The 25359-nt window shown below is 59.1% G+C and overlaps 1 protein-coding gene across 1 annotated transcript in view; it reads right to left on the bottom strand.

Moving 5' to 3' along the window:
• The window catches only part of MN1 (MN1 proto-oncogene, transcriptional regulator), a 41442-nt gene that overhangs the window by 10302 nt on the left and 5781 nt on the right, over nucleotides 1-25359 (bottom strand). The gene's annotated exons all lie outside the window — the stretch shown is intronic.

Genomic DNA, 25359 nt, shown 5'->3' on the forward strand with positions numbered 1-25359 from the left:
CTGTGTCCCAGAGAAAGGTTCTGCCGGGGAGTCCCTTGTGGGACGATGGCACACTGGGCAGAAAGAGGCCGTGTCACTGCCAGCCTGTGTGACCCTGCCTCAGACACCTGGGCTGCTTGAGTCTCTACTTACTCACCTGGAAAATGGGTTCAGGCACCCCCAGCACCCACATGGCGCGCAATGTCCCATGAGCAGAATCAATCTCCCAAACCCGCACCTGGTGCCAGCTACAGCATTGCCTCCCAACCCCCTGTGTGTCCCTGGCTGTGTGCTGGGCACGGGACTCAGAGAGGGGACCCTGAGGCAGGCCCTGCGCCCAGCCTGGGGGAAGGAAGTTCGGGTGAACGTGAACCCGCACATCAGAGCACAAGCCCTGTGGGGAACAAAAGGCTGCCCTGTGTCATGGGCCCTGGCAGGAGAGCAGGACATCCAGGAGGGCTTCCCAGAGGAGGCGGCGAGCGAGAGGGGCTTCAGGGTGCAAATAAAGTCTACAGGGAGAGAAACCGAGAGGGGCTCCAAGCCCTAGGGTGATCTTTATAGGACACCAAGGCAGAGGCACGAGGGACCCTGGCTTAGGGCCCTAGGGGCAAGCGAGGAAGAGGAAGATGCAAAGACTCAGTGGGCTCAGTCACGGAGACCCCAGGAAGGAGGTGGCCTTGTTCCTGCAAGCAATGGGGAGCCCCAGAAGGCTCCGGGGCAGGGGAGGGGCCGCGGGAATCTGTCACAGTGAACAAGGGGCTCGCACCGCATCCAGTTCAGCCTGGCCACAGACGCCCCAGCAGGGAGACACAGGCCCTGGCCAGCGGGCCAGCGGGGGCGCCCGATCCCAGCCCCGCCAGGGACTCCGCCCACCCAGGCCGCCATTTGCCCTCCACCTACAGATGACATCATCCTGCCCTGTGGGTGACATCAGCGAGGGCTCCCTGAGGCTGGGGGGGGTGGGGTGGGGACAGAGGCCCGAGGAGGCATGGGGGTACACCCAGGTCACCCAGCAGTGTCTGTGTCCCAGTCTCCCCATCTGAGAGGAGAGACCAGAAACCCAGCGGGCATGGCAGCCGGGGGAGCACACGAGGCCACGTGCACGCTGTCGGCTAACATCCGAGTTCCCGCCCGTCACACGTCCCTCCTGCTGAACTCACCAATCTGTCCCCACGGCAACCTCCGCCCCACGTCACGCATGGAGGAGTTGCTGGCGTCACAATCCGCAGCCCACGAGCCCCAGCCGGCCCTCAGCCTGTTTTTGCAAATAAAGTTTTATTGGAACGCAGCCACGCTCATGCGCTGACCCTTCGCTGACGACTGTTTTCACGTAGATTTAAGGTCAGCTAACCCAATACCCAGTCAAGAGGCCACGCGGACATGAGCGGAAGCCACAAACTGGAACCATCCACCCACGGGCCCCGAGACCTGGGGGGGGGGGGGTGACAGTTCGTGTCCCAGTTCACAGAGGCAGTCGCGGCATCAGGCAGGGGAGGTGGGAGAGGCCCCACAACCCTCTAAAGAGCCCCTTTTCAGAGCCCCAGGACTGATCAGGCAAACAGCAGCTCGGCCTCAAGGCCGGGAGGAACAGGGCGGCAGGCCAGGCGGACGGGCGCCTGCGCAGACAGCAGCAGGCAGAGCCGGGACCCTGGGGCGGCCTGGGATCCTCCCACTGACTGCCCTCACTTCCTCTGTCCACAGCCCAGGGACAGAGCTGGATTCGAACTTGGGTCTGCAGGAGCCCTGAGCCTGAGTCTCTGTGCCCAGACCCTCGTGTCTGTCTGGCCACGGGGACAACTCGGGAGGGACAGACGGCTCCGAAGGAGCTGCCCGGCTCCTCCCATGCCAACAACAGGGGACGAAGCTCCCCGGTGCCTGTGCCCAGGGCACCTCTACCTCGCTCCCACCTCCCGAAGGCGCCTGCAGACTCAGCCGTGGCTCCCTCCTTGCCTCTCCCTCGGGGTGCTGGGGGCAGCTCCCCTACCCCCAACCCCAGGAGCCCAGGATCCTGCTCTGGCAGAGGCCAGCTGTGTGGCCGCAGGTACAGTGCCTGCCCTCTCTGGACTGTTTAAGGGGGACAGCCAGGACTGTGAATGTGCAGCCTGCAGATGAGCTGAGTGGGTGACCCCCAGTCCAAACCGCCCTGGGGGCAGGGTGGGGGAGGGCTAGACCTTGGGTGGGGAAAGGGCTGGCCTGGGCTCCAGCTGCACCTGCTGGGCCCACAGCACCCATCTCTGGTGCTGGCCCTGGAAGCTGGGGGTGGCGGGGCAGAGGGGCAAATTCCTTCCAAGCAGAGAGCGTGGGAAGAGGCGGCCGCAGGGGCGGGGGCTGAGTGACTAAGGTGACGGCAGCCTCACCTGCCGAGAGATCTTCCCCGGGCACAACTCGTTTTGTACCATCCACACCCCAGCCATCAGGAGGATTTTCGGGATTTGGTTGGCGTCTTCTGTGGGGATTAAGCCTTAACCGTGGCCACTGCCCTAAGCCTAAGTGGGCTACCGGGTGTAGCAGGCTGAGGGGCGAGGCAGGGAGAGAGGTGTGCGCAGGTCAGGGGGCCCACCCCCAGACGTGGTCACACGGAGCTTCTAGAATGCCATTGCCGCCACCACGGGGTCGCAACGGCACTCCTGCCAGCTCCGGCTCCTCCCGGCCACGACCCCCTTTCTCCCTTCCCCTGGCTCGCCCTTCTGCATCCTTCCTATGGCGGGGGTTGGGGTGAGGGCTGGGGCCTCTCTGAGCCCCTCAGCAGCCTCGTGGCACCGCCCTCTCTTGCAACCCTGTGTGGGAACCCTGACTACCCTTCATCGCCCTGCCAGGTGCCGGGGGTCTCACGGCTCTGATCCACCACCTCGACCCTGGCCCCTGGCCCCTGGCCCCTGGCCCACTGCAGGTGCACAAGCCACACGGCCGAAAGCATCGATTCCTGCGCACAGGAACAAGCCCGAAAGGGTCCCCATGATGATGGAGGCTCAAAGCACGTCACCTGGTGCCCCCTCCCCCCAGGCCTGGCCAGAGGCTTTCCCAGATGTGCTGGATGCCCGAGAATTGGAGACGACTCTGGGAGGTTCACCTAGTGCCCCTCCAAAATGCCCTGAGAAGTGGCGTGCCCCCTGGGAGCCCCACAGACTCTGGGGGATGACACAGGACCCCGCCCACGCCAGCAGCCTTCCTCCAAAATGCAGACGGCAAAATTCTCCCCCTTCAGTGTCACCCAGGTGCTGCGTGCCAAACTCACAGCGGGACCACCATCCAGCCCCCTCCAGCCGCAAGACTGGACCCCCAGGGACAAGCTCTGGGGTTGGTTTAGGGAGGGAGCCCCTAGTGGGAGGGGTGGGCAGGGTGGGGGTGTGGCTTGGGCTCAGACCCCCTTCTAAGCAAGCACTTCACACAGATGACAATGACAGAGGGGTCTTCACAAGCTCTCGGCACATGCACCTCAGGAAAAGCGAGGCATGGATTTCCAACTCATCTTGCACCAAGATTAACTCCTGTCCTGGCCCCGTGCCCCCCACCCCCAGCCTGTCTGAGGGATGCCGGGATTGCAGCATCAAGTCTGCGAGTCTCCCTGGGGTGACCGGCCCGGCCCCAGTGAGGTTACAAAGCTGCTTCTCCTCTCACACCACGACAGAGAGGCCGGGGACAGGGAGAGGAAGTGGGCAGAGAGAGAGGGAAGGAAAGAACGGAAAACTGTTTCCCACTCCTCTAGGTGCCCCTCACCCTGCCCTCCCTCCTGGCCCACCAGGAGACACCTGCCCATCCTTGGGTGCCACAACAGGCACCAGCCTGGCATGTGCGCCCTCGGTCGGGGACATCTGATCCTGCCCAGCCCCCACCCACTGGGAGGCAGAGAGACACTCTCATCCAGCCGAGCACAGCTCACCCACCTGAGCCCAAGGCTTGCAGGAGTGGTTCCTGGGTGCTGGTGGGCGGAGCTACAGGAGTGCCTCATTGCTAAGCAACAGGCTTGCACCTCCCATGACCCACCCAGAGTTCTTGGTACACTTAGGGGTACCCAGTCGACGATCCTAGGAACACCTATAAGCTCAAGGACCCTGGGGGAGTCCAGAACCGGGCAGTCTAAGATGGTAGCTGCTATCCACTGGTGGCTTTTATATTTTTTAATGAAATAAAATGCACCAATCCATCCCACCATCACGACATTCTGAGCGAGTTCTGTCCTGGACAGCACAGGTCCAGGATGCTTCCATCATCTAGAAAGTTCTGTGGGACAGTGCCAATCTAGAACTGTATCTACAGTCCCTCCCACTCCACGGTTGCCATGACAATGTAGGTTTCCCTGCAAAAGGTGAGCCCTGTCCTTTTCAAACAGGGAGGTTCGTGCGTGGAGGCAGATCTGGGGCCACCGAGGTGGGCGACCACCTGGGACTCCCACCACAGTACATTTGCTCGTGAGCCCAGGGCAGACTCTGCTAATCAACTGCAGCACCCCCTCCCATGGAACCCAGGCACAGCCTCGGAGTCTCCACACAAGGCTCCAGGCAGCCAGAACTAATCAATCCAGATTACCACTTGCTGCTGAATCTGTAATCTGACCTTGTTCCAACCACACAAGGGGAAAAACTGAAGCCTGCTTAAGTAAAGTGATTGGCCCAAGGTCAACCTACAGGCCAAGGTCAGACTGGGATTAAAGCCCACATCTCCTGCAGCCAGGCTGTGGCATAGCAGGTGGGGCCGTCGTCTCCTACGTCAACATCCCAAATGGGCAGTGGTTGCAGACCTGGCTGCTCCGATTCCAGTCCATCTCCCTGCGGATGCACCTGGGAAGGCAGCAGAAGATGGCCCAAGTGCTTCAATCCCTGCACCCACATGGGAGGACCGGAAGAAGCTCCTGACTCCTGGCTTCGGTCTGGCCCATCTCTCTCTCGCTCTCGCTCGCTCTCTCTCTCTCCCCATATATCTGCCTTCAAATAAATTAACAAATCTTTAAAAAGAAAGAAAACTAAAAGTTTTCACGGAATGGTCAGAATTAACCCCCACTTTGCAGATGAGAAAACTGAGCCTCCGCAAGAGGAAGCCAGCCGCCTGCCCGAGGTCGCCCGGGAGGGAAGTGGCGCTGCCACCGGGGACAAAACACTAAGTCTTGGACTCTGCTGCTGGAAGACTCTACTCTCTGCTCTGCTAGAGAGACTGTGGGGTAAGACCCAGCGGCAGGACCATTTTCCCAGACCCTCGGATACAAGGTAAGGACAGGAGCCGTCACGTTCTCTCTGCCATGGGCAGAAATGGCAGCAATGGGTTCTGTCTGGGCTGACAAACGGGTGCTCATAGGCAGGGCACAGCCAGCCGCCAACAAGCCCAGCTCCTGGCCCAGCCGGCGCCACCCCAGCCCCTCAGCCCACCGTCACCCCGCGCCTCGCCCCATCTCAGCAGAGAAATTGCACAGATAGTACTGAATTTTATCCAGGATAACGACACAAGACAAATCAGGCTTCTCTGTCTTGCAAGGGAGCTGGGTGAAAAGCAAGGCAGGCAGGAGAGGCTGCCAGCAACGGGAACAGCAATCACTTAAGTAGCGCCGACTGAATGCCTGTGTGTAACACTGCACAGCTAGATGTCCCACCTAACCTCTGGACAAGCCCGCAAGTGCACACATGACTGCCACAGCAGCCAGGGGCTCCAGGCTGGCTACTGCCCAGCTGCCTGATCTTGCTCGAGCCAGCTCACTGCCTGGGTCTCAGTTTTCTCACCTGCCAAATGGGCATAAGCCTCCAGGGAGTCCAAGGAGTGAAGGAGCTGGCACTGACAACACACTTAGCCCAGCGACTGTACTGTCACCGCACTGTCCCTATTACGGCTTGCAGGCTGGGCTGCTTCTTGCCCCCAGCTGGGCCCAGCCAGAGGCTGGGGCACTGGAGGATCCCGAGAAAAATTGAGAGGAGGCCCGGCTTTTTCACCCTTGCCAAGAAGGCCTCACACACAGACCCTCTGAGCCCAGAAGCACAGGCCGGGAAACCAGGGCCGCCCCTGCCCACACCCACTGGCCCTCGGGGAGCTCCACCTGGGGAGGCAGCCTCCCCCGGGGGGACCTAGAAAAAAAGGGGGCCCTATACCCCAGCTGCCGCTGCTGCCGCCCGCCCTGCAGCCAAGGGGGCCAGCAGCAGCTCTGCAAGGCGGCCGGGCACCGGGCTGCCTCAGCTGTGCGCCGGGGCCCCGATGAGTTCATCTGACCTCGGCAGAATATTAAACAGCTCCAGGCAGAGCAGACACCGGGCTCTGCCTTGGGGCCAGAGAGGAAAGGAGTCTGTGGGCGGCCAGGGGAGGATTCAAGTTCTGGACTTGGCTGGGCCAAGGGCATCTCGCACTCAGGTGAGGGCCTGGCACGCCTCGCCGCAGTCCTCGCCACCACCCTAGGAGGCACCAGCCTCCACAGTGTCCATTGTACAGAGGGGAAAGTGGAGGCACAAAGGAAGGAGCAGTGACTCACTCAAGGCTACACAGGAGACCCCTCCCCCATCATGGCACCCTCTTGGGGACCCCAGGACAGACCTGGAGCTGCCAGGGCTGTGCCTCCCAGACTCAGATCTCCCTGCACCCTGCAGAGACGTGGTCTCACTTTCTGCGACAGCCCCCACGTCTGAACGGCTTTTTCGGAAGCTGTGATGCGCGCCTGGGTGGACTACTTCCTGTTGGGGAAACTGAGGCCCAGCCAGCAGCACGAAGCACACGCCTCTCCCGTCCCCCCACCGACTGACCCCACCGGCCCCCTGAGCGAGCGGGCACTTCCTCCCAACCAGCAGAGCACAGAGAGGTGGAGTCACTTCCCAGGGTCACACAGCCCACGCCCGGGCTGGGCAGCAGGAGGGAGCCTGACTCCTCTGGGAGCCCCAATGAGTCCTCAGGGATTCGGATCCTAACAGGGGACCTCTTCCCCTGGGGATTCTCGGGGTTTCTTCGCCGCCACTGGGGAAGAATATTAACCAGAATCACTGACATGCAACAGAGCCTGCCGGATACAAACCACGCACACGAGGCTTTGTGCATAGCTGTGGGTCTGGGGCTCACACGGCTCCAGGGAGCTGACACGGATCAGGAAACTGAGGCCAAGAGATACCGACAGTCACACAATCACAGAAGCCGCCCCCCACACACACACCATGGGCTGCCGGCACTAATCGCAGGGAGACCAGACCCAGCGAAGAGAACGGGAAGAAGGGGGCGGTGCCTGGGCAGGTGATCAGCACAGCTTCGAAGATGCCCTTGACACGCCCTCCTGCCGCACAGGAGGGCCTGGGTTCAAGCCCCAGCTCCGCTTCTGAGTCCAGCTTCCTGTTCATGCACACCAGGAAGGCAGCGGCAGGTGACAGCTCGAGTGCTTGGGCCCCCGCCACCCACGTGGGAGGCCAGGATGGAGTTCCAGGCTCCTGGCTTCAGACCAGCCCAGCCCATTAGCAGATAGAAGATCAATTCTCTCTCTCTCCCTTTCAAATACCAGAGAGAAGGGCCCAGTGATCCTGAACCAGCAGGCACGAGCCAGGCTCCAAAGGGTTAAGCATAGCTCTGATGTCTGGCAGGGCACAGGATCAGCCTCAGCTGCCCCCTGCTCCCCGCAGCCAGGAGCCTGACCCCCGCCATGGCCATGTCCACTCCCGGCTGCACTTGGATTTTTAAAAAGAGAAGGGAAAAAAAGGTGCACTATCCACAGGGCGGAAGGGAGGGGGTGAGGCTGGAGATTCCCCTTAGCAGAGTTCAGTCCCCCACCCACCTAAAAAAAGTTGTTGTAAGAAAGGGAGGGAGGCAGAAGGAGGAGCAGAATTAGAAGGTGGTGGATAAGTTCTCCGGAATCATCGGGCACTGCTACATTTTCTGATTAATTACCCCTGAAGGGGGCCTCTCTCGCAGCCTTCCTGGGGCAGGCTCTGGCTGCAAGCACGCCCGTTGGTGGGGCAGGGGGGCCTGGGAGTGGGGGGGGGGGCAGGGGGCATCCATGGCGAGGTCCCGGGAGGGGGCGCAATCCCATCTCCAGGACGCGCTGTAGTTAAAGCCAAGGTTGATAAGGAATTTATCAAATGAGATTTACACAGAGAAACCCTAATTAAGAGGTTAGTCTCCGGTTTAATTGCCTTCAAACCCAGGCAGGCAGGCCGGGGCAGATGGAGCTTCAGTCTGACCTCATTAAAAAATAATAATAACCAAATAGAATAAAACCCCAAGTCCACCGAGGGGCTGACCAGGGGGAGGCGGCGGGGGGCCGGCGCGCATCTGATTAGCACCCCAGCTCACGGCCCCGCCCCCACGCCCTCGCCCCTCTTCCCCCCCCCCCCAGCCCCTGCTCCCCCTACGGAAGCCGTTGGCCTGCAGGGGTATAAATTGGAATCACAGTGGCCCCTCCCCAGGCGGCGGCGGCGGCTGCGGGCCTGGCCATGAAGCGGGCATTAAGAGCAGGTTTTTGTTCGGAGCAGGGACTGTGAAGGAACCCAGGGGGACCTGCCCTGCTGATCGCTATGGGCCTGAAAGAGACAGAGGGGGAAAGCCGGCGCAGGGGAGGGGCTGCACACAGCAGGGGGCGGGCATGGCCTGAGGGGTTAAGGGGAGGCTCTGGGTCCCCTCCTCTACCACCCTAGTCACCACCTGCCCTTTGTGGAAGTTAACCAGGGGTGGGGATCCGTTTCCTGCCCCAGCTACGACATCATCCTCGCAAGGTCGGCCACTGGGACACCAGCCCACTATAGAGGTGCAGCTGCGGTGGCCTTGGCCAGGCCAGACCAGGCGACTGCGGCCCTGGAAGCCACCGCTGAGGCCTGGGAGGGGACATCAGGGTGGATTTCCTCCCAAAGCCAAACCTGGAAGGAACGCCCCCCCACCCCACCCTGCCCCCAAGCGACTCGCTCCTTGGAGCACAGATTCCAGGAGGGGCACGGGACTCAGCTGCGGGCACCGGACGAAGAGCTGCAGCCCGAGCGGGTGGCCCAGGCCATGCCAAAGCCACAGCAGGCAGCTCCCGAGGTTGTCCCCCGGCCAGACGCCACCTGGTTTCCCTCCTCCCGCCCCAGGGAGGACCTCCGTCTATATACAGAGCAGAAGGGGCCATTAATATCCTTCTAAATATTATTAGCATTGTTGCTATGGTGTTTTTTTTAAGCTGCCTAACCCCAGCAGGGGACTGAGTGTGCAAAGCTGACCCAAGCCGGGGTGCAGGGGCCGGGGTGCAGAGCACTCTACCAGGTCACACCTCCCGCTGCCAGTCCCTTTGGTCACCCAGTTGCATCCCAAAAGTTCTCAGCCACCCTGCCTCTGCCCTGCAAGGCCCCGCCAGACCCACCCCCTCCAAAACCCCGCAGGCAAACCTCCCCCTGCCCACCAGGGAATGAGAGGACCTGGGGCCCCGCTCCTGTTCCCGCAGAGCGTCTCCCCCTCCCCCAGGAGCTCCCTGAGGCGGAGAGCGGGCGTGTCGGTGCCAAGGGTTAGCGACGTCTGTGGCGTGCCAGACGCCAGCTGGGTGCGTCTCATCCTCTCCCTGAAGCCTCCCCATGACCTCGTTTAACTCCAAAGGCAGAGGAGGAAGCCAAGGCCGGTGGACGGCTGCAGCCCCAGGTGCCCACGTGGACCCCCTGACGAGGCTCGGGCCGTCAGCGCCAGCTCCGATGACCCCAGGGGAATTTCTGCCCATCACAGTCAGGCGAGACAGAGGCTGTGTCCCTGGCCACGGGGTCTCAAGCGAGCACAGCCCAGGGCAGGACAAGCTAGCAGGACGGAGCGGGTGGGGGGTAAGAGCCGAGCCGCGGCACAGACTGGGACAGAAACCTGTCACCCTGAACCAGACCTGTCTCCCCCCGCCCCTTTAGGTCTCAAGGCACCTTGAGGGCACCAGGTGTGGGGGTGACCTCAATGTCATAGTGGACGAAGCCACTCGGCCCCCAGCTCTGAGCCCCAAACACCCAGTGCACAGACAGCGCCACATATGTGGGCGGGTGCTGCCTGCTCCCTGAGCTCCTAGGAGATACCAGAATGGACCCACTGGACAGATAGGCAGACTGAGCTCATCCAGGCGGCACAGCCTAACCCCAGTCGCACCAAGTCACCAGGATCCCAGCGAACAAGCGGCCAAGACCCCAATAGCCTGGGGGCAGCAAGACCTGGGGTTGCTTTCTCACTTGAGCACCCGTCCGTGGGAATGGGGGTGTCAGCTCCCGCCATGGTGCTCGGCAACCTTGGCCAGGTCCCTTTCCCTCTCTGAGCCTTGGGCTTCTCATTTGTCAAATGGGGCTCGGCTTACTGGGCACTCCTTAACTGGGGCCCAAGAGCGATTCCTTGGCCACGCAGAGTCGGGGAGCAAAGCCAAAGAGAAGCTTTCAGAAGGTGCACACCAGGCCCAGGTCACCCAGAGGGCCAGGCCTCCACGCCTCTGCAGGCTGGCCCCGGCTGGGCCCCGCTTTCCTGTGGGGGTGACCTCTGGCAGACGCAGGAAACAGAAGCTCCTGCCCGCGGCCATAAATCGTGGCTTCCCCGAAGGGGCCGGGACAGCAGGGATGGGAAAGGCAACTTCCCAGGTCCCGTGGGGCGGGAGGCAGCCCTGGTCCCTGCACACCTGCTCCGTGCCGTCAGTCTGCCGCTCTGACCGCACCCGCGGGCCCCTGCTGCCCTCCACCCGCTCCCCTCCTTGTTCCTGGAACGGGCCAGCTCGGTCCTGCCCTCGCACTTGCTGTCTGCCCCCCCTCCCCCAGCTACGGCACCGCACCCTGCCTAATACCCTTCCTGCGGAGCTCCAGGGTGTGGGGGCCCATTGTCAAATCCCCAGGAATTTCGCAATCAGAGGCACGGCTGACATCGCGTCGGTGGCGTGGTGGGGGCGTTTGCACCAATGCCATCAGCAGGCGCCACAAACCCCAGGGCGCCCGTCCTGAGAGCTGGGAGTTCACCAGTGGCCAGCAGCCCTCTGGCCTCTGCTGCGTGGGCCCAGCTCACGGGGATCCCCTCCCCCACACGGCCCTGCCCACCTGTCGCCCTGTTCCTGTCTGCTGTTTGTCCATAAGTCTGTCCCCTCCCCTAGGACACAAACCCCAGCAGGGTTGGGGAGGACGTTCATCTGCGAAGCGCCCCACCCGCGCCAGCCCCTACAGTGGCTTCACCTTGGTGTAAGGGCTTGAAACAGGTTTGTTGCATGAGAAAACCAGGCCAGGGCGGGTACTGCGCACAGCGGTTCAGCGGCCATCTGCACACCCACAGCCCGTGTCACCATGCCTGGGTTTGAGTCCCCGCTCTGCTCCCTGCTAACACGCACCCTGGGAGGTAGCAGGTGATGGTGCCACCCACGCAGGAGACCTGGATGGAGTTTTGGTCTGGCGCAGCCCCAGCGGTTGCAGGCTCCTGGGGAGTGAACCAGCAGATGGAAGATGTCTATGTGTCTCTGTGTCTTTCTCTGTGTCTCTCTGCTGCAAGTAAAATCAGAAATGTTTACACGATCAACACATACACGCGCCAGCCCTTCTGCATCGACTCTCCCACCAAGGTTTTGAGTCTTAGAATCTGTTCCACGTGGTTGTCCGCTCCAGGCCTGCAGTCCTGGTTCTCTGGGTAATTCCTTGCTGCAGGGGGGTGGGCAAGGAGGGGCCTGGGCACTGAGCATTCCCCAGAGGCATCCCCCAGGGTGAGACCACAGGCTCGGAGGCTGGCAGGGGAGCCGTGGCCTGGCCGAGGGTCCCACCTGAGAGCAAGCAGAGAATGGCTGACCGCAGAGCGCACGCCCACTCACCAGCCTACCCAGTGGCTCCCCACACGCAGCCAAGGCCACGAGGACTGCAACTACGTTGCAGATGGAGAAGTGGAGGCCCAGAGAGGTGCACCACAAGCTCCAGGTCTCACACAGCACAGAAGGAGCAGAGCTGGGGTGTGAACCGGGGCCTGCTTGCCTCTCACCCTGAGGCTGGGACCCTCACTCTCCCCCAGCCCAAGTCAGCCAGGGCCCCAAGGCCCCGCCTGGGATGCCCCATGCAGGTGCTGCCGTCTCACCTGCCAGCTCCCGGACGGGTTTCGGCCAGCTCTGGGTCCCAGCAAAGGGCTCCGAGGCTGGGGACCGACTCGTCTCATGAATTCCTTTAGTGAGAAGCTGACCGTTACTCACACGTATTAGGGCTCACGGAGAGAGCTGTCACAGGGAAGAAAAATACCTCGGGGCTCCCAGGTTGCAGCCACCAGCAACCGGGGCCTGACAGCACCAGGCTGTGGCTGGCCCAGCATCCCCAAGGGCCTCTTGCCCCCAATAAGCAGAGGACCTGTACCCAACCCATTCTACTTGCCCTCTACAGACACACACACCAGGCCCCGAGCACAGGGACAAAGGGCTCTGCCCAGTCATGCTGTGACACTTACTGAGCTGTCCCCAGGGCCGGCCCTGTGCTGAGTGCCTGAAGCATGGCCTGGCACAGCTTCCTCTCAGCCTGCAACACACTCCAACCGCTCTGTGCCTCAGTTTCCCCACCCCTAACAGGGGGGCTTACGACGCTCTGCACACTCCCCCTGGTACACAGCAGGTGCTCAATAAAAGCTGGTGTCGTAGCACTTCCTGTGAATGGGGCAGGCCTCTGAGTGTCAATGTACTCTCCTCTCCTCACCCCCAGACAGGAGGCACAGAGAGATCAGGCAACCTGCCTGAGGTCACACAGCTGTGAGATAAGCACATTCAGTGGCTCAGAAGGGTCAAAGGCCAGAGGACTTCCCTGGCGGGACACAGTGCCACTGAATCTCCCACAAGGTCAAGATCTCGTTCAACACCAGGTTTGCCACCATGGAAGGAAGAGGACCAGGGGCTGCTGGCATTAGGTGCTTTCTAAAGAGATTTGCAAATGCCTGGTTTAAGAAGATCCAGGGGCCGGCGCTGTGGCATAGCAAGGTAAGCCTCTGCTTGCAGTACCAGCATCCCCTGTGGACGCCAGTTCAAGTCCCGGCTGCTCCACTTCTGATCCAGCTCCCTGCTAATGCACCTGGGAAAGCAGTGGAAGATGGCCCAAGTCCTTGGGCCCCTAAACCCACGTGAGAGACCTGGAAGAAGCTCCTGGCTCCTGGTTTCAGCCTGGCCCAGCCCTGGCTATTGCAGACACTTGGGGAGTGAATCCAGCAAATGGAAGTGCTGTGTGCGTGTGCGTGTGCGTGTGCGTGTGTGTGTGTGTTTGTGTGTGTCTCCTTCTCACTCCGTAACTCTACCTTTCCAATAAATCTTTCAAAAGAAGAAGAAGACCTAGCTCTGGTCAGCACAAGGCTTAGTCAGGCAAAACCAGAGCCCAGCTCCCAGGGCAGGGATCCAAGGAGCAGGAAGAGAGACTCAAGCCTCGCCATCCACGGTCTGCCACAGTCCAATCCCCACTCTGTGCCCGTGCTGTGTGACCTTGGCTGGGCTGCCTGCCCTCCCTGGACCTTAGATCTCCTGGCTAAAAAAAATGTATGGAAGGAGCACAAAAATACTAGAAAGTATTTTGCATTTTTTCCCACTTGACTTGAAAGGCAGACACAGAGAGAGAGAGAGAGAGAGAGAGAGAGAATCTTCCACCCACTGGGTCACTCTCCAATGCCCACAACAGCCAGGGCTGGGCCAGGCCAAAGTCAGGGCTCAGGATCTCAGTCTGGGTCTCCCACGTGGGCGGCAGGGACCCCGGTACTGGAGCCACCACCTGCTGCCTCCCAGGGTGCGCACCTGCAGGAAGCTGCATGGGAAGCGGAGCCAAGCCTGGAACCAGGCACTCTGAGGGGGGACATGAGCCAAGCACCTGCCCCTCCATGCTCGACTCTACCAGAACTTCCTCTACGGTGCTGCCGTCACCGCAAACGCCGCATCCACTGCCACGCTGGACCAGCAGAGGCAGGCCCACAGCGGCCAGCACCACTTTCCCCGCAAGGCAGCCACAGGCGGCAGCCGGTGTGCCTGAGGCTGGCCCTCTGGGAAGATGTGCACCTGCACTCGCCTGGAGACGGCCATGTGGGCGGCCTCCTGCAATCTGCCTCCGGTGGCTCCTTGAGGGGCTCGAAGCAGCCTCCCCCGTCTGGCACACAAAGCAAGGCCGGACAGGGGCACCTGGGCCTCCCCCTGCTCCCCCAGCCCCAGTCAGAGGGAGGAGGACGCACCCAGAGGATCATGGCGGGATGCCCTGCGACAGAGCTCAGATTTCAGGACCAGCATCTCTATTGGACAAAGCCACCAAACCCACCCTCTTCCCGAAGCTGCCCCAGGCAGAGGGGAGGAAAAATCAAACTGTGGGCAAAGCGCTCCCTGCTTTTGAGCTTAACGCGAGCCATCGGGAGACAGAGCCAGCTTCCCCACCCTGCCGACGTCCAAAACCCCAGAGGCTGGGCAGACACGGCCGGGGGCCAGCTCCAGCCGGGACCCCGGTGCTTGCAGGCTTCCAAACAGATCAATTTCACGCGAAAGTTTAAAATGAAACACGCTCCTGTTTGGGAAAAGAATTTCATTAGGGGGAAAATATAATATAAAAATACCCATTTAGAAAGAATGTGCTATTAATTCTTAGTACTCTATGCAGAAGGGGAAATTGCATTTTTATCTAAATGGTTTCTCTGCATAAGCCATTTACAATCTCCTCTGCGTCTCTCCAACAGGCCCTGCCACCTTAGTGCCGGCACCAGCAGGCTGCGGGTGGCACTGGCCCCCCAACCTCGAAGATGAACCCCTCGAAATGCTGTTCCAACAGGGACCCCAGCAAACAGACCCCAGTTCCCTTTGTGTTTTTGCTTTTTTTTTTTTTTTTCAGGAAGAAATCAATATTGTTGGGGCAGGGGGCTAGGCAGGGGGTGCTCACGAGACAGGAAGCGACAAAACAGCTCAGGCTAAAAGCAAATTCTCCCCGGTCCCTTTAGCCACCTACAACACTGGCCCTACTTTTTGGTCGTGTGATTATAAGCATTCGACCGCCTACATGGACAGAGGGTGCTTCCCAAAGCTGGGAAAACGGGATGGAAAGATCAGCTTATTTGGGTGCAAAAATATGCTGAAATCCACGCATACTGCTTTCCATCAGACGTACTTTGCAAGACTCTGTGTGTGTGTGTGTGTGTGCGTGTGTACAGATATAGGTGTCCCGTGAAAAAACTCACGCGTGGACTTCAAAGTTGTCTGCAGCAACATAAACTGAGCTGTGAACTCCACCTTCTTCAATTCCAGCAGCGCGGCCCCATTTCAATGTGGGTGCCGGAGCTGCCTCGCACACGCCAGCAGGCACACACGTGGACACACACACACGCACACACGCACACACACACACACACACACGGGTTTCCACCAAACCAGCACACAAGGAAAGGATGAAATCAGGGCTCTGAAAACAAGCTATTTTTAAATGCTAACGCAAACACACCCAGAGAGTCCTATGCTATTTTCCCATTAAACCAAGTTTCTCTCCATCTGAAAAGCAAGCGAAATCTAAACAACACTGGCAAACAGTCGTCACAGAAACGGAGTGTCGCGGCCCGCACTGCTGCCCGCAGTGGAAAAACCCTCGCAGTGAGAAGCCGAGGCAGAGGCGCGGATGGCGCAGGCCACTTGGCCAGGCCGAACCCAGGGCGTCTGAGCCCACGACGTCGCGTGCCTGGCTGCCGAGGTGGCTCCAAGTTCACAATGCAAAACTTTTTCTTTTCACCGAAAAGTTACAGAAAGATGAAGAAGAAGGAAAAAAAAAGCCTTCCAGCCTTTTCTCTCTGGGATTCTCAAAATAACTACTTACTTAATACCAAATGTCGGCAGCTAAATTAATTCATTAAGGAAACGCAGGGGCTGTGACAAGCCCGAAGCGTGGGGGCTCCCACGAATGCACTGGCTGCCGGGAGCAGGAACGCTTCGGGCCGCTCTCTTCCGGCGCTGCCTGCCCCATAAATTCTTCCTTTGGGAGCAGAAGTCCTGGTGGCTGAGCCAGGTAACAGGTGTGCCGCTCTCCGGCCCCTCCTGCCCAGGGTGAGCACCTGTGAGATTTAGGGGCCTGGCCCCGGGGTGGGGTGAGGGTGGGGGTCGTAATTACCGGAAATGACTCTGGCTTTAAGGGTTAGATAAAGACTTTCTCCAAACTACAGTCCAGCCACCCATGCCCATTAGATTTTAACGGGCCCACATAAAAAAGAAATCGGGCCCTCATCTCTGCACACGCCTGCTTCCTCCACGCCTCGGCTTCCCTTCAGGCTGGCCCAGGGCGGAAAAGCTGCCCATCCCGGCCCTCGGTGTATGAAGACGAGGTCCCAGCAGCTGACCAGGGAGCAGTGCAGGGCTGGGGGTGCTCGGGAGACTGCTCCCTGCACAGGTGCTGCCACCCAACCCCGGCTGCTGGGAGTTGTTGCCAGAATGGGATTTGAACTCGTCGTCTGGAAGCAGACAGATGGGAAGGCTGTTGGGGAGCCCACCGAGCGACCGGGGGGCACCCCGAGGAGCCCAGAGCAGCCTAGTGCCACCTGCTGCCCCTGGGAGAGTCGCTGCTAGGCGAGGCCCAAGCTCTGGGCTGTTTCTCCTTTTCCAACTTTCAAGACTTGGGCGCACCTTGTCTTCCTTCTTTGGAAGTCAAACCATGCGCTTCTGAGAAAGTTCCGCGCACGCACACCCCGCACTCGGCAGCTCTGCTAACCAAGGTAGCAGATGCTCTCCAGAAGGGAGGCGCCGCCTGTCCACGTCGGCGCTCAGCTCCCAGGCCGCTGAGAACGAACCTCCCCGGGGCTTACGGCCGGACAGCTGAAGGCTCCACTTGCCTGGGCCGGGGGGCGGGGGTGGGACCCCGGCCTGGGAGCCATTATTCTGCCCAAGCTCACACACCCCCCACACACACACGCACCCCACACACACAGTTAACCCTAGCAAAACGTTTCCCGCACACTAAGCACGCCGTAAATGCTTATTAACTAAACCGACCCCAAATAGCGAAATGTACAAGTAAATTAATTACGCCTTTCCCCAGGGCTAACAGGATTACAAATTCGGCAAAAAACTGACCACACTGAGATCAATAAGAGCCTGCCTCCCTCCCAGCTGCCCAGGCCCAGAACTGTGTCTTCGCGGCTGCTTGTCCAGGGCAGCGGGGGGGGGGGGGGTGGGGGGGGGGTAGGGGGGGTCTTCCTAGCCTGGTGGCAAGACTTCACGGGCCCCTGCACATGAAGATGCATGGGTGCCCACTCACACACGTGTGTGTGTGTGTGCGCGCGCACTCGTGCACGAGGGGAGACCAACCAAAGACGTTCAAAACCCAATGCCCAAACGATGATGGAAATAGTCACGGCATAAAAATCGTGAAATTGCTCCCATTTAACAAAAAAAAAAAAAAGCCCAATCTTGGTCCGCAGCCTCCCTTCCCTTGAACACTAAATAACCACCAAAAACTACGGTGCAGGGGATGCGAGCGGTCCATTTGTTTTTAGCCAATTAGGCCTGGAGACAAAAGCATTAAGGACTTCGCAGGGCCAGCCCCCCACCCCCGCCAGCCCCCAGCCCGTGGGTCCCCTGGAGAGGGGGCGGGGACACCCCGGCTCCTCCATGAGCCCAGCCGGGGAATCTTCCTCTCTCGGGAGTTCCTCGCTGACTGTGGGTCCTCCTTTGCCCGCCACGCGGACTGTGTAGCAGGGAGGAGGGTGCAGGCCATGGCTGGGTTTTAAGGCAGTGGGACGTGCCTGAGTTGTCCGTGACTTTAGCAGCGAAGGGGCTCGGGGCCTGGGGTCACGGGGGTCTGGCCATGTGCAAAGCCCCTCGCGAAGTGTCTGCAGCGGGGCCACGGGGGGCCAGTTCCCCTGCAGCAGACGGTCACAGACGCGTCCGGGGCTCGGCTCATCCAGCACCCGCCCTGCACGGGCCTGCCTTGGGTCACGAACTGCATGGAAATGAACAGACCCAGAGGGCAATCATTTGGTCGCCGGCTGGGGCCCCCATGCCCCTTCCCCACCCACCACCTGTGGTCCTGGGGGAGCCCCAAGTCAGGCAGCTGGGGGAGTCTCAGCCAAGAACTTTCTGTCCTCTGATGGCCGACATGCCCCCCCCCGCCCCCGCCATCCCCCGCCCAGCCTTGCCCAGGAGGCAGCGGTACCATGACTTCATAGTTAGAAATTACATTCCACTCTTGAACCCCAACAGTCAGCAAACAACATTTCAGCTCACACGGACTCACATCCCCGGGCCCCATCCATCCATCTGCTGTGCCCTGTGCACCCCAATCGCCATTCTGATCCCTCACTGGGGGCCTCTCTCTCCCTCTCTCTCTCTCCCTCTCTCTCTCCCTCTCTCTCTCCCTCTCGCTCCCGCTCTCTCTGCCTTCTGGCTCTTGGCTAGGGGCAGAGAGTCCACATCAGGCCGCGGGAGCTGATATTTCCAAGGGCTTTTCCCCAAGAGCCCACAGGGATGCGGCGAACCCACGACCTCCTTGGCGATGACTTCTCAGCCAGCCCCGGCGGGAAGCAGCAGCTCTGGCTCCCGCACACCCACCCCTCCCCGATCAAAGACGACCCCTCAGAGGTGTCTGACTCCTGGTGGTCGCAGCCATCATTCCACCATGCCATGGGTGTTGGAAAACACCACTTCTCAGTGAAGGGAAAGGGTCGTGCATTTGTCAGACACTGCACCCTGCCCTGAATGGATGAGCAGGGAGCCGTGCGCGTGCATGGAAGGGTTCACTCATGAACGAGCACCCCACGTTCCAGGAACTCCCAAACACAACCAGAAAAACCAGACGAGGCACCCCCGGGGCCAGATTTCCCCGCGATGCCCTGCGATGCCAGGGGCGCCCCACGAGCGCAAGAGTCCCATGAAATCTTTGTCCTGAGTTTTAAGAGCAAACGAAACCCAAAGACGCTTTGAAGTCCTCATGAGCACATACACAAACCCATCCCCAGCCCGTTTCAGAGTTAACCGTGGTGGTTCTGAGACTCGCAGGGGAAAAAGGACCCAGCTCTTTCTCGGGGTGTCCTCCGGGCACCCAGCTTTCCAGAGCCCTGCTGTGACAATGGGTCCCCACCATGCCAAGGGCCTGCCTGCTTCCCTAAACCAGCTCCCGGCACAGCCTGTAGCACCCAAACCAGACAACAGCCCAAGGGAACTGCCGGAATCCCAGCACTTTGTGAGGAGTCCAGAATGTTCCACAGAGAGGCCAAAGGTAGGACTTCAGCCCGGGGGGGGGCTCGGGTCGCACGGTGCATCCCACGGGCTCTAAGGGAAGTCAGGCAACCTGAGTTCCCGGGCCCTCCGCATTGCAGGGGTCAGAACAGCAAACCCTCCTCACCCACCACGAGGAATCTGAGTGTGCGGGGAGAGGTTGGCTGCGAGATTTTTTTGGACTTTTCTTTTCTGGGTGTGAGGCTCCTTCCAGAACATTCAGAGACAGCGCTAAGCCCTCCAAACCGCTCCCCTCCATCGCCTTATGTTTCAAGGCCATCGGGGGCCCCCACGGCAGCGGCAGCGGCGACCGCCGATGTCTGCATTGTGAAAAGTGACACAGGCCAGCGCAACAAAGTTTCCTGACTGATCCCAGCTTGGAAAGCAAGCAGCAGTGAAGGTAGCCCACTCCGGCTTCCCCAGCCGAGTGAGAGTGGGGAGCTGGGACCTCACTCAGCGTGGTGCCCAGGGGAGGGCTCCCCCCCGACACACACACACACAACCCAGCCTGGTCGGCTCCACGCTGGAAACCGCTCAGGCGGGCGCTTCTGGGCGGGTGGCACCGCCGTGGGGGTGTGGAAATCCTAACTGCCTCCCAACTCTCCGAGAGCCGCTGAGCAAAATGTAAGCCGGCAAGTACAGCAGGCTTGGGTCTCCCACAACCCCTGACACCCGAGGCCTTGGGAGCGTCCCACCCCACTGCTGCGAGTGACACTTAAGTCCACTGTTCAATCTGGTCGCAAAGTTAACGTTTAGGGTCACAGCCCTCCCCCCCCCCCAGAGGCACGCACCTGATCACCAACACCCTATGCAGTGACCGATGGTGCAGGTGAGGCTGCAGGTTGCAGTGTCTGGGCAGAGTAGCCAGAAAACGACCAGGGGCCACCTTGGCACTGGGGGGCCCAGTGAGCATCTTGAGCCAGCATCCCACTGCCACCTCCTCCTCGGAGGCCTGTGCCCACCTAGTCTCCCGGGGTCCTACGTAGGGTTTGCGGGCTGAGCTGACCCAGAAGGTCCCGACCGATTTGAAAACCCAGCGTTGCCCCGGCTATTGCTATTGGCACCCAAAGATTACAGTACAGGAAAGGAATTTCTACCATCGAGAAGCAGCGTTGCTGGGGTGGGGGCAGGAAACTGGTGTTGGCGGAACCCAGCCCGAGAGACGCCACCACACACGCGTGTTCAATGCGTGGAACTCAGCGTGGGGCGATGTGCATCCAAAATCAACCGCGGCCCAGGAGGCCCGGGAGGCTGAGATTTCGTAATTAGGATCTCCCAAATCCTCCCTCTATGTTTTAGGACTGGTGCTCATTCTCGGTCTTTTACGGCCTCAGAACCTGCCGGGGAAGACCACTGAGCCAGAAGCCTGAAGCCCTTGGCTTGCCCACGGCTCACAAAGCAGATTAGGGGTACACTGGGGAGGGAAGTCCCGACTGGAGGGAAATCTGCTTGGCCGTGCACGTGTGCGTGTGCGCACGCCAGGTGGGACACGAGGCGGGGCTCCTCCGCACGCACGCTGAGTGGCACGGGGTCCTGCCTTCCGCTCCCAGGCTGCACACCGACCCGGCTGCCCTTTCAGAAGCTGTCCCCACCCCTACCGCTACCCCTGACCGCCTCATTGGGCTCCAGGGTTCCTGAGAAGGAAACTGGAAAAATCTGCACGCACCTCCCTTCACAGTCAGACACGGAAGAGTCCACGTCCACTTCCCCGCCACGGGCCCTCCAGTCCCATAGTCTGTCCAGCCGACAGGCGCCTAAACCTGGGTGACCCTCCAGAAACAAACACTGCACCCCCAGGTCCACGCCGATGGCTGGGGCTGGCACACACACAGCAGAGCGGCGGCCGGGAAGGGTCCCCCCGACAGCCCCGAGGACCCTGCTGGCGTGGGAAGATTCGGTGCCTTCCCGCTATGCTGGGATGGGGAAGCCCCCCTGCTCCGACGCACTCGCCAGACATTTGATCCTATTATACAAAGCTACGGCCTTTTCATCTCGAAAATGAACCAGAGGTAAATACAGTATTCCTTACTAAGAAGATTGATCTCCGCAACGCTCCCGGGACCGCAAACGCGAGCCCACGTCGCTGTCACTCAGACGGAGAGAAACAGGTCACTGGCGGTTTGGCGAAATGCGCCAGCTCACGCGGAGTGGGCTTAGGGGACCCTGCGTGATCCCAAGGACACACTGTAGCTCGCCCTTCCACCCCGGGAGGATTTGTCTTCCTCTGTTTTTACCTGGTCCCTCACCCCCCACCCCAGCAACCTGTTTATGAAAGGCGTCTATTTTATATCAGAGGAAAGTATCGAGTCACTTCTCGGCCAGGGTAGCTGTATTTTCAGGCCCTATTAGGGTTCTTTGTGGAAATTTAAATACCTCTGTCAGGCAAACAAAATCCTATCAGGAATCATAGAATTTCATTGCTAGAAAGAGGAATTAGATTAGGCAAACCCTGGTCCTTCCCCCAGAAGTCACCATAAAATACAAGTACATTTTAATAGTCCCTGACTTCCGGTCTGAAGAGGCCTCGCAAGAAATCTAAATGGATTTCTATGAAAGAAAGCTCTCCGTGAGGAAGACGTAGGAGTCGGACGTATTTATAGATCTGGGAAGAGAAAAAATATATCTTTCAGATGCGAAGGCAATGGCTATTTAAAATCAAAACAGCTAGGAAAATCCAATGACAGGAACCATGACAAGTTCAACAGCGCTAAGCTTCCAGCCCCTGAAAACATCCTTGTCGTTTATTAATATTTAGTAGAAATGTATAATTGCAGATGTGGGCTAGGCTGGGGTTTTATGTTAGGAGTCGAGCAAAGAAGACAGGTTTATTACAGCATGAAATATTAAACAAGCACCAAAGAGCAGTAGTTGCATGTCCTGGGCTAGCCGGGGAGCAGGCAGGCTCTCCGCACAAAGAGGTCCTCTCTGATTAACACCTGCGAAGGCTTAGGTTACCTCTCCCGGAGTCGCAAGGAGGCATGCGGCTGTGCTGGAGGGCTTCGAAGGGAAGTGAGATTGCAAGCTCTCTTGCTCTCTCCAAACAAGTTGGAGTGAGCCTTCAAAATTCTGCGCACGGTGTGGGGAGGAGGGAAAACAACTCGGAAAAACAGCGCTCTCTGCTCCCCAGGCTGGGTAGGAGACCCAACCTTCCCACCACGGGCCCGCCATCCACCTCTGCCCCAGGTCTACAGAAATGCAATGGCTGAGTATCGCTTCGCTCTGCTCCGGCTGCAACGTGGACGGACGCACCAAATTCCAAAAATTCCCTCCCGCCGCCTCCCCACATCACTGTAAAAAAAAATATACCATTCTCGCAAAAAAAGGGGGGGGGAGTGGGGGGCAGGATTGTGTGCAGACCACAACAGCACCTTGGGTCTGCCCGGCGTACAGAGACGCAGGGCTACCAACAAGAAGGAAGTTTGGATCAACTCAAGACAGAACACGGCGGATTCAAGTCCAGAAGATCACCAGGGGCTGGGTGGTGGGGAGAGAAACACACTTTTTCCAACTTAATATCCGTTATCGATCATCTATCATTCTGCCCGCTCTCTCTGCTTTTCGATTTCTCCATAGCTTCTCCCCACACGTACGCACGTGCCTATTGCAAAGAGGAGTGGACGCTTCTGCAAACTATTTTGAAACACACCATCCGTGCTGACCCAATGGATAGTCTCAGTAGGCCCAATACTGAGGCTGGTTTTTTTTTTTCTTTTCCTTGCTACGACCTCACCCTTCCCCCCACCTAAGTTGGTACAGACATGGGCTCAGAGCAGACCTAGAGTTTTATTATATAAAAGTGGCTGGGGGCATGGCGGGGGGGTGGGGTATGAAGAAGGCAAGGTTCCCCAGGGTTAAAAACAACGTCTCATCACATGCGACCCTGGCCTGGGCTTTAGGGAGGTGACAACCTGCCCATCAACAGCCTCTCCTCCTAAGGACATGGCAAACCTATAAGACAATCTGGGCACGTCCGGGCGGCTGCACGCCTCGTGTAGTTCCGAGGACTTACTCCTCGCCTCCAATCTGAGCACGGATCATTTTGTTAAATACCGACCAGTATTTTGTCATCGGAGCGGAGAAGTTCAGAAACGGTGTTAATATTTAATCACATTAGTCCTGGTGTGTTTTACGGCGTGACAAAATAAAATATCATCACCAAAATGGGCTTCGTCTGAAAAGGGGCCGGGGAGGGGGGGAAGTGCAGTGACAAAAGTGTTTGCCAGGAACCACTGGTCACACAGCTCCCCAGCTCAGGGGACCGTGGGCACTGTTTAAGGAAAAGTAGAACATTTTGCTTTTCGTGTTTTTTTTTTTTTTTGCCCCAGACTCTGCTGTGATTTTCAGCCGGGGGCTCAGGGGTCTGGAGCAAGCTCTGTGTACCTATTTATACAGCGTGTGCAGATGGAACCACAGGGTGTTATCAAAATGAAAAGTTTAACCGTCCTTATTTACTGCCCGTGAGGGAGCGGGAGTCGGATGCAGACACCTTATAAAGCCGTAAGCAGCAGCGCCAAGACTGCCCGAGCCTCCCCTGACCTCGATTCGCGGCTTCCTCTCAGAAACGGTCCCTTCCCGCATCACAGGGCGGAAGACAAAGGCGGTCCAGGGGTGTCCCTGCCCGATGCTCCCAGCTCCGCCAGGCCCCAAAGGACATCCCTGTCCCCTGCTCTGCCACGCACAGGGGACATCAACCCCAAAGTGCCCAGCAACTGTTACCCAAAAATTACGTGTGCTCACCCAACTCTGAGGACGAAACAAACAAAACAAAACAGTGCCATGGTGACATCTGCTGCATCCTGGCCTCCCAGCCAGGACAGGCTGGACCCCTAAAAAACAGTCTCATCAAGACCACCCTCGCTCCCCCCCACCCCCCAGCCTACAGCAAGACTTGGAGGTGGTGTGCTACTGGGTTGTTTTGGTTTCTTCTTGATTAATTCTCTAAATTGGGTTTGTGGTTTATTTTGTGTGTGTGTGCGTGTGGGTTTTTTGTAACTTTGCTCACCCCATCTTGGCCAATATGTTCTTAATTACCAAGGGGGGGTGGGTGGAGGAGAAGGGGTGGGGGAGGGGCGGCAGGCCAGACCAGGTAGAAGTGACAGGGGCTGAGATCTGTGCTAACCAGCTATCGATCGATCGAGGCCAGATCGAGATGTTGTGTACAAGAAAATAAAGAAGAAGGGAGGTGGGGGCGCGGGCCGGCAGGATGCTGTGTCCAACTCCATTTTCCAAAGAAAAAAAAAGGGGGGGGAGACACTGAGGGTCCCAAACTAACTAATTTATGGGCTTGCCTGAAAGCAGCCTACAGAATGCTGATGCCGGCCCAGTGGCTGTCATGCATGCTAAATACCCAGCTTCAAATGAGAGCCCGTCCAGGCGTCCCGGGCTGGGCAGTGAGGCAGACAAAGAGAAAAGCAGCGAGGCCCGCGTCCACGAAGAGAAAACCCAAGCGGGAAGGCGTCTCGGGCTGGGCGCCCTGCAACCCCCTCCCCCGAGTTAGGAGCCACCCAACTCCCTTCCCGGTCTCTCTCCTTCTCTTTCCTCCCCCGGCCCCCCGGCCCCATCTCCTTAAGTCTCCCCTCATCCTAAACCCAGGGTCAAGAGATGTGAGACCACATGGGGAGGGTCCAGGGGAAGGAGGCAGAGGAGGGAGAACAAAATGTCCAGGATCAAGGGACACATTGGAGAAAGACGGGGTCACACCGCCAGCCCCTGGCTCCACGGTAACAGGCGGCGTAGTGAAACCAAGGGGGTCCCACCAAGTGGGTGGGGTGGGTGGGGGGGATGACGGTACCTAGTTTGTAAGACTCCATTAGCTATATTTTTTTAAAGCCCCATTAAAATAACACAGGCATCTGCTACAGCTGCAGTTAACTGTAGGTTAAAAAGAAGCGCTCCACCTTCAGCTGGGGAAGTGGTCCGTCTCCCTAGCCCCACACCTCCCACCTTAAAGACTTCGGGGTCTGGAGAGGAGGGGGTGCCTCGAATGCAAACCAGAGCTGGGACCGGACATCTGTCACCAAAGCTAAGCAAGATATTGACAAATGCAAGTCCTTTGTGTCTTAGGCACATACATCCCTATCCCCCCCCACACAAGTGATGCCTGGTCCGAGCGGGCTGCTCCCTGCCAAACAGACCCCAGCCCAGCCCCGGGGCCCCTCCCACACCACATGTCAAGGAGATGCACCCTGAAAAGGTTACCTGCCTCCTACAACCCGACAGCTCTCCAGTTTTTCAATGAAACTCTAAGAGCTAAGAGGACACAAAACAGCTATTCATTAAGGAACAAATGTCAAATTAGGCATCAC

The sequence above is a fragment of the Oryctolagus cuniculus genome, chromosome 21 (genome assembly GCF_964237555.1).
Source record: "Oryctolagus cuniculus chromosome 21, mOryCun1.1, whole genome shotgun sequence".
Taxonomy (NCBI): Eukaryota; Metazoa; Chordata; class Mammalia; order Lagomorpha; family Leporidae; genus Oryctolagus; species Oryctolagus cuniculus.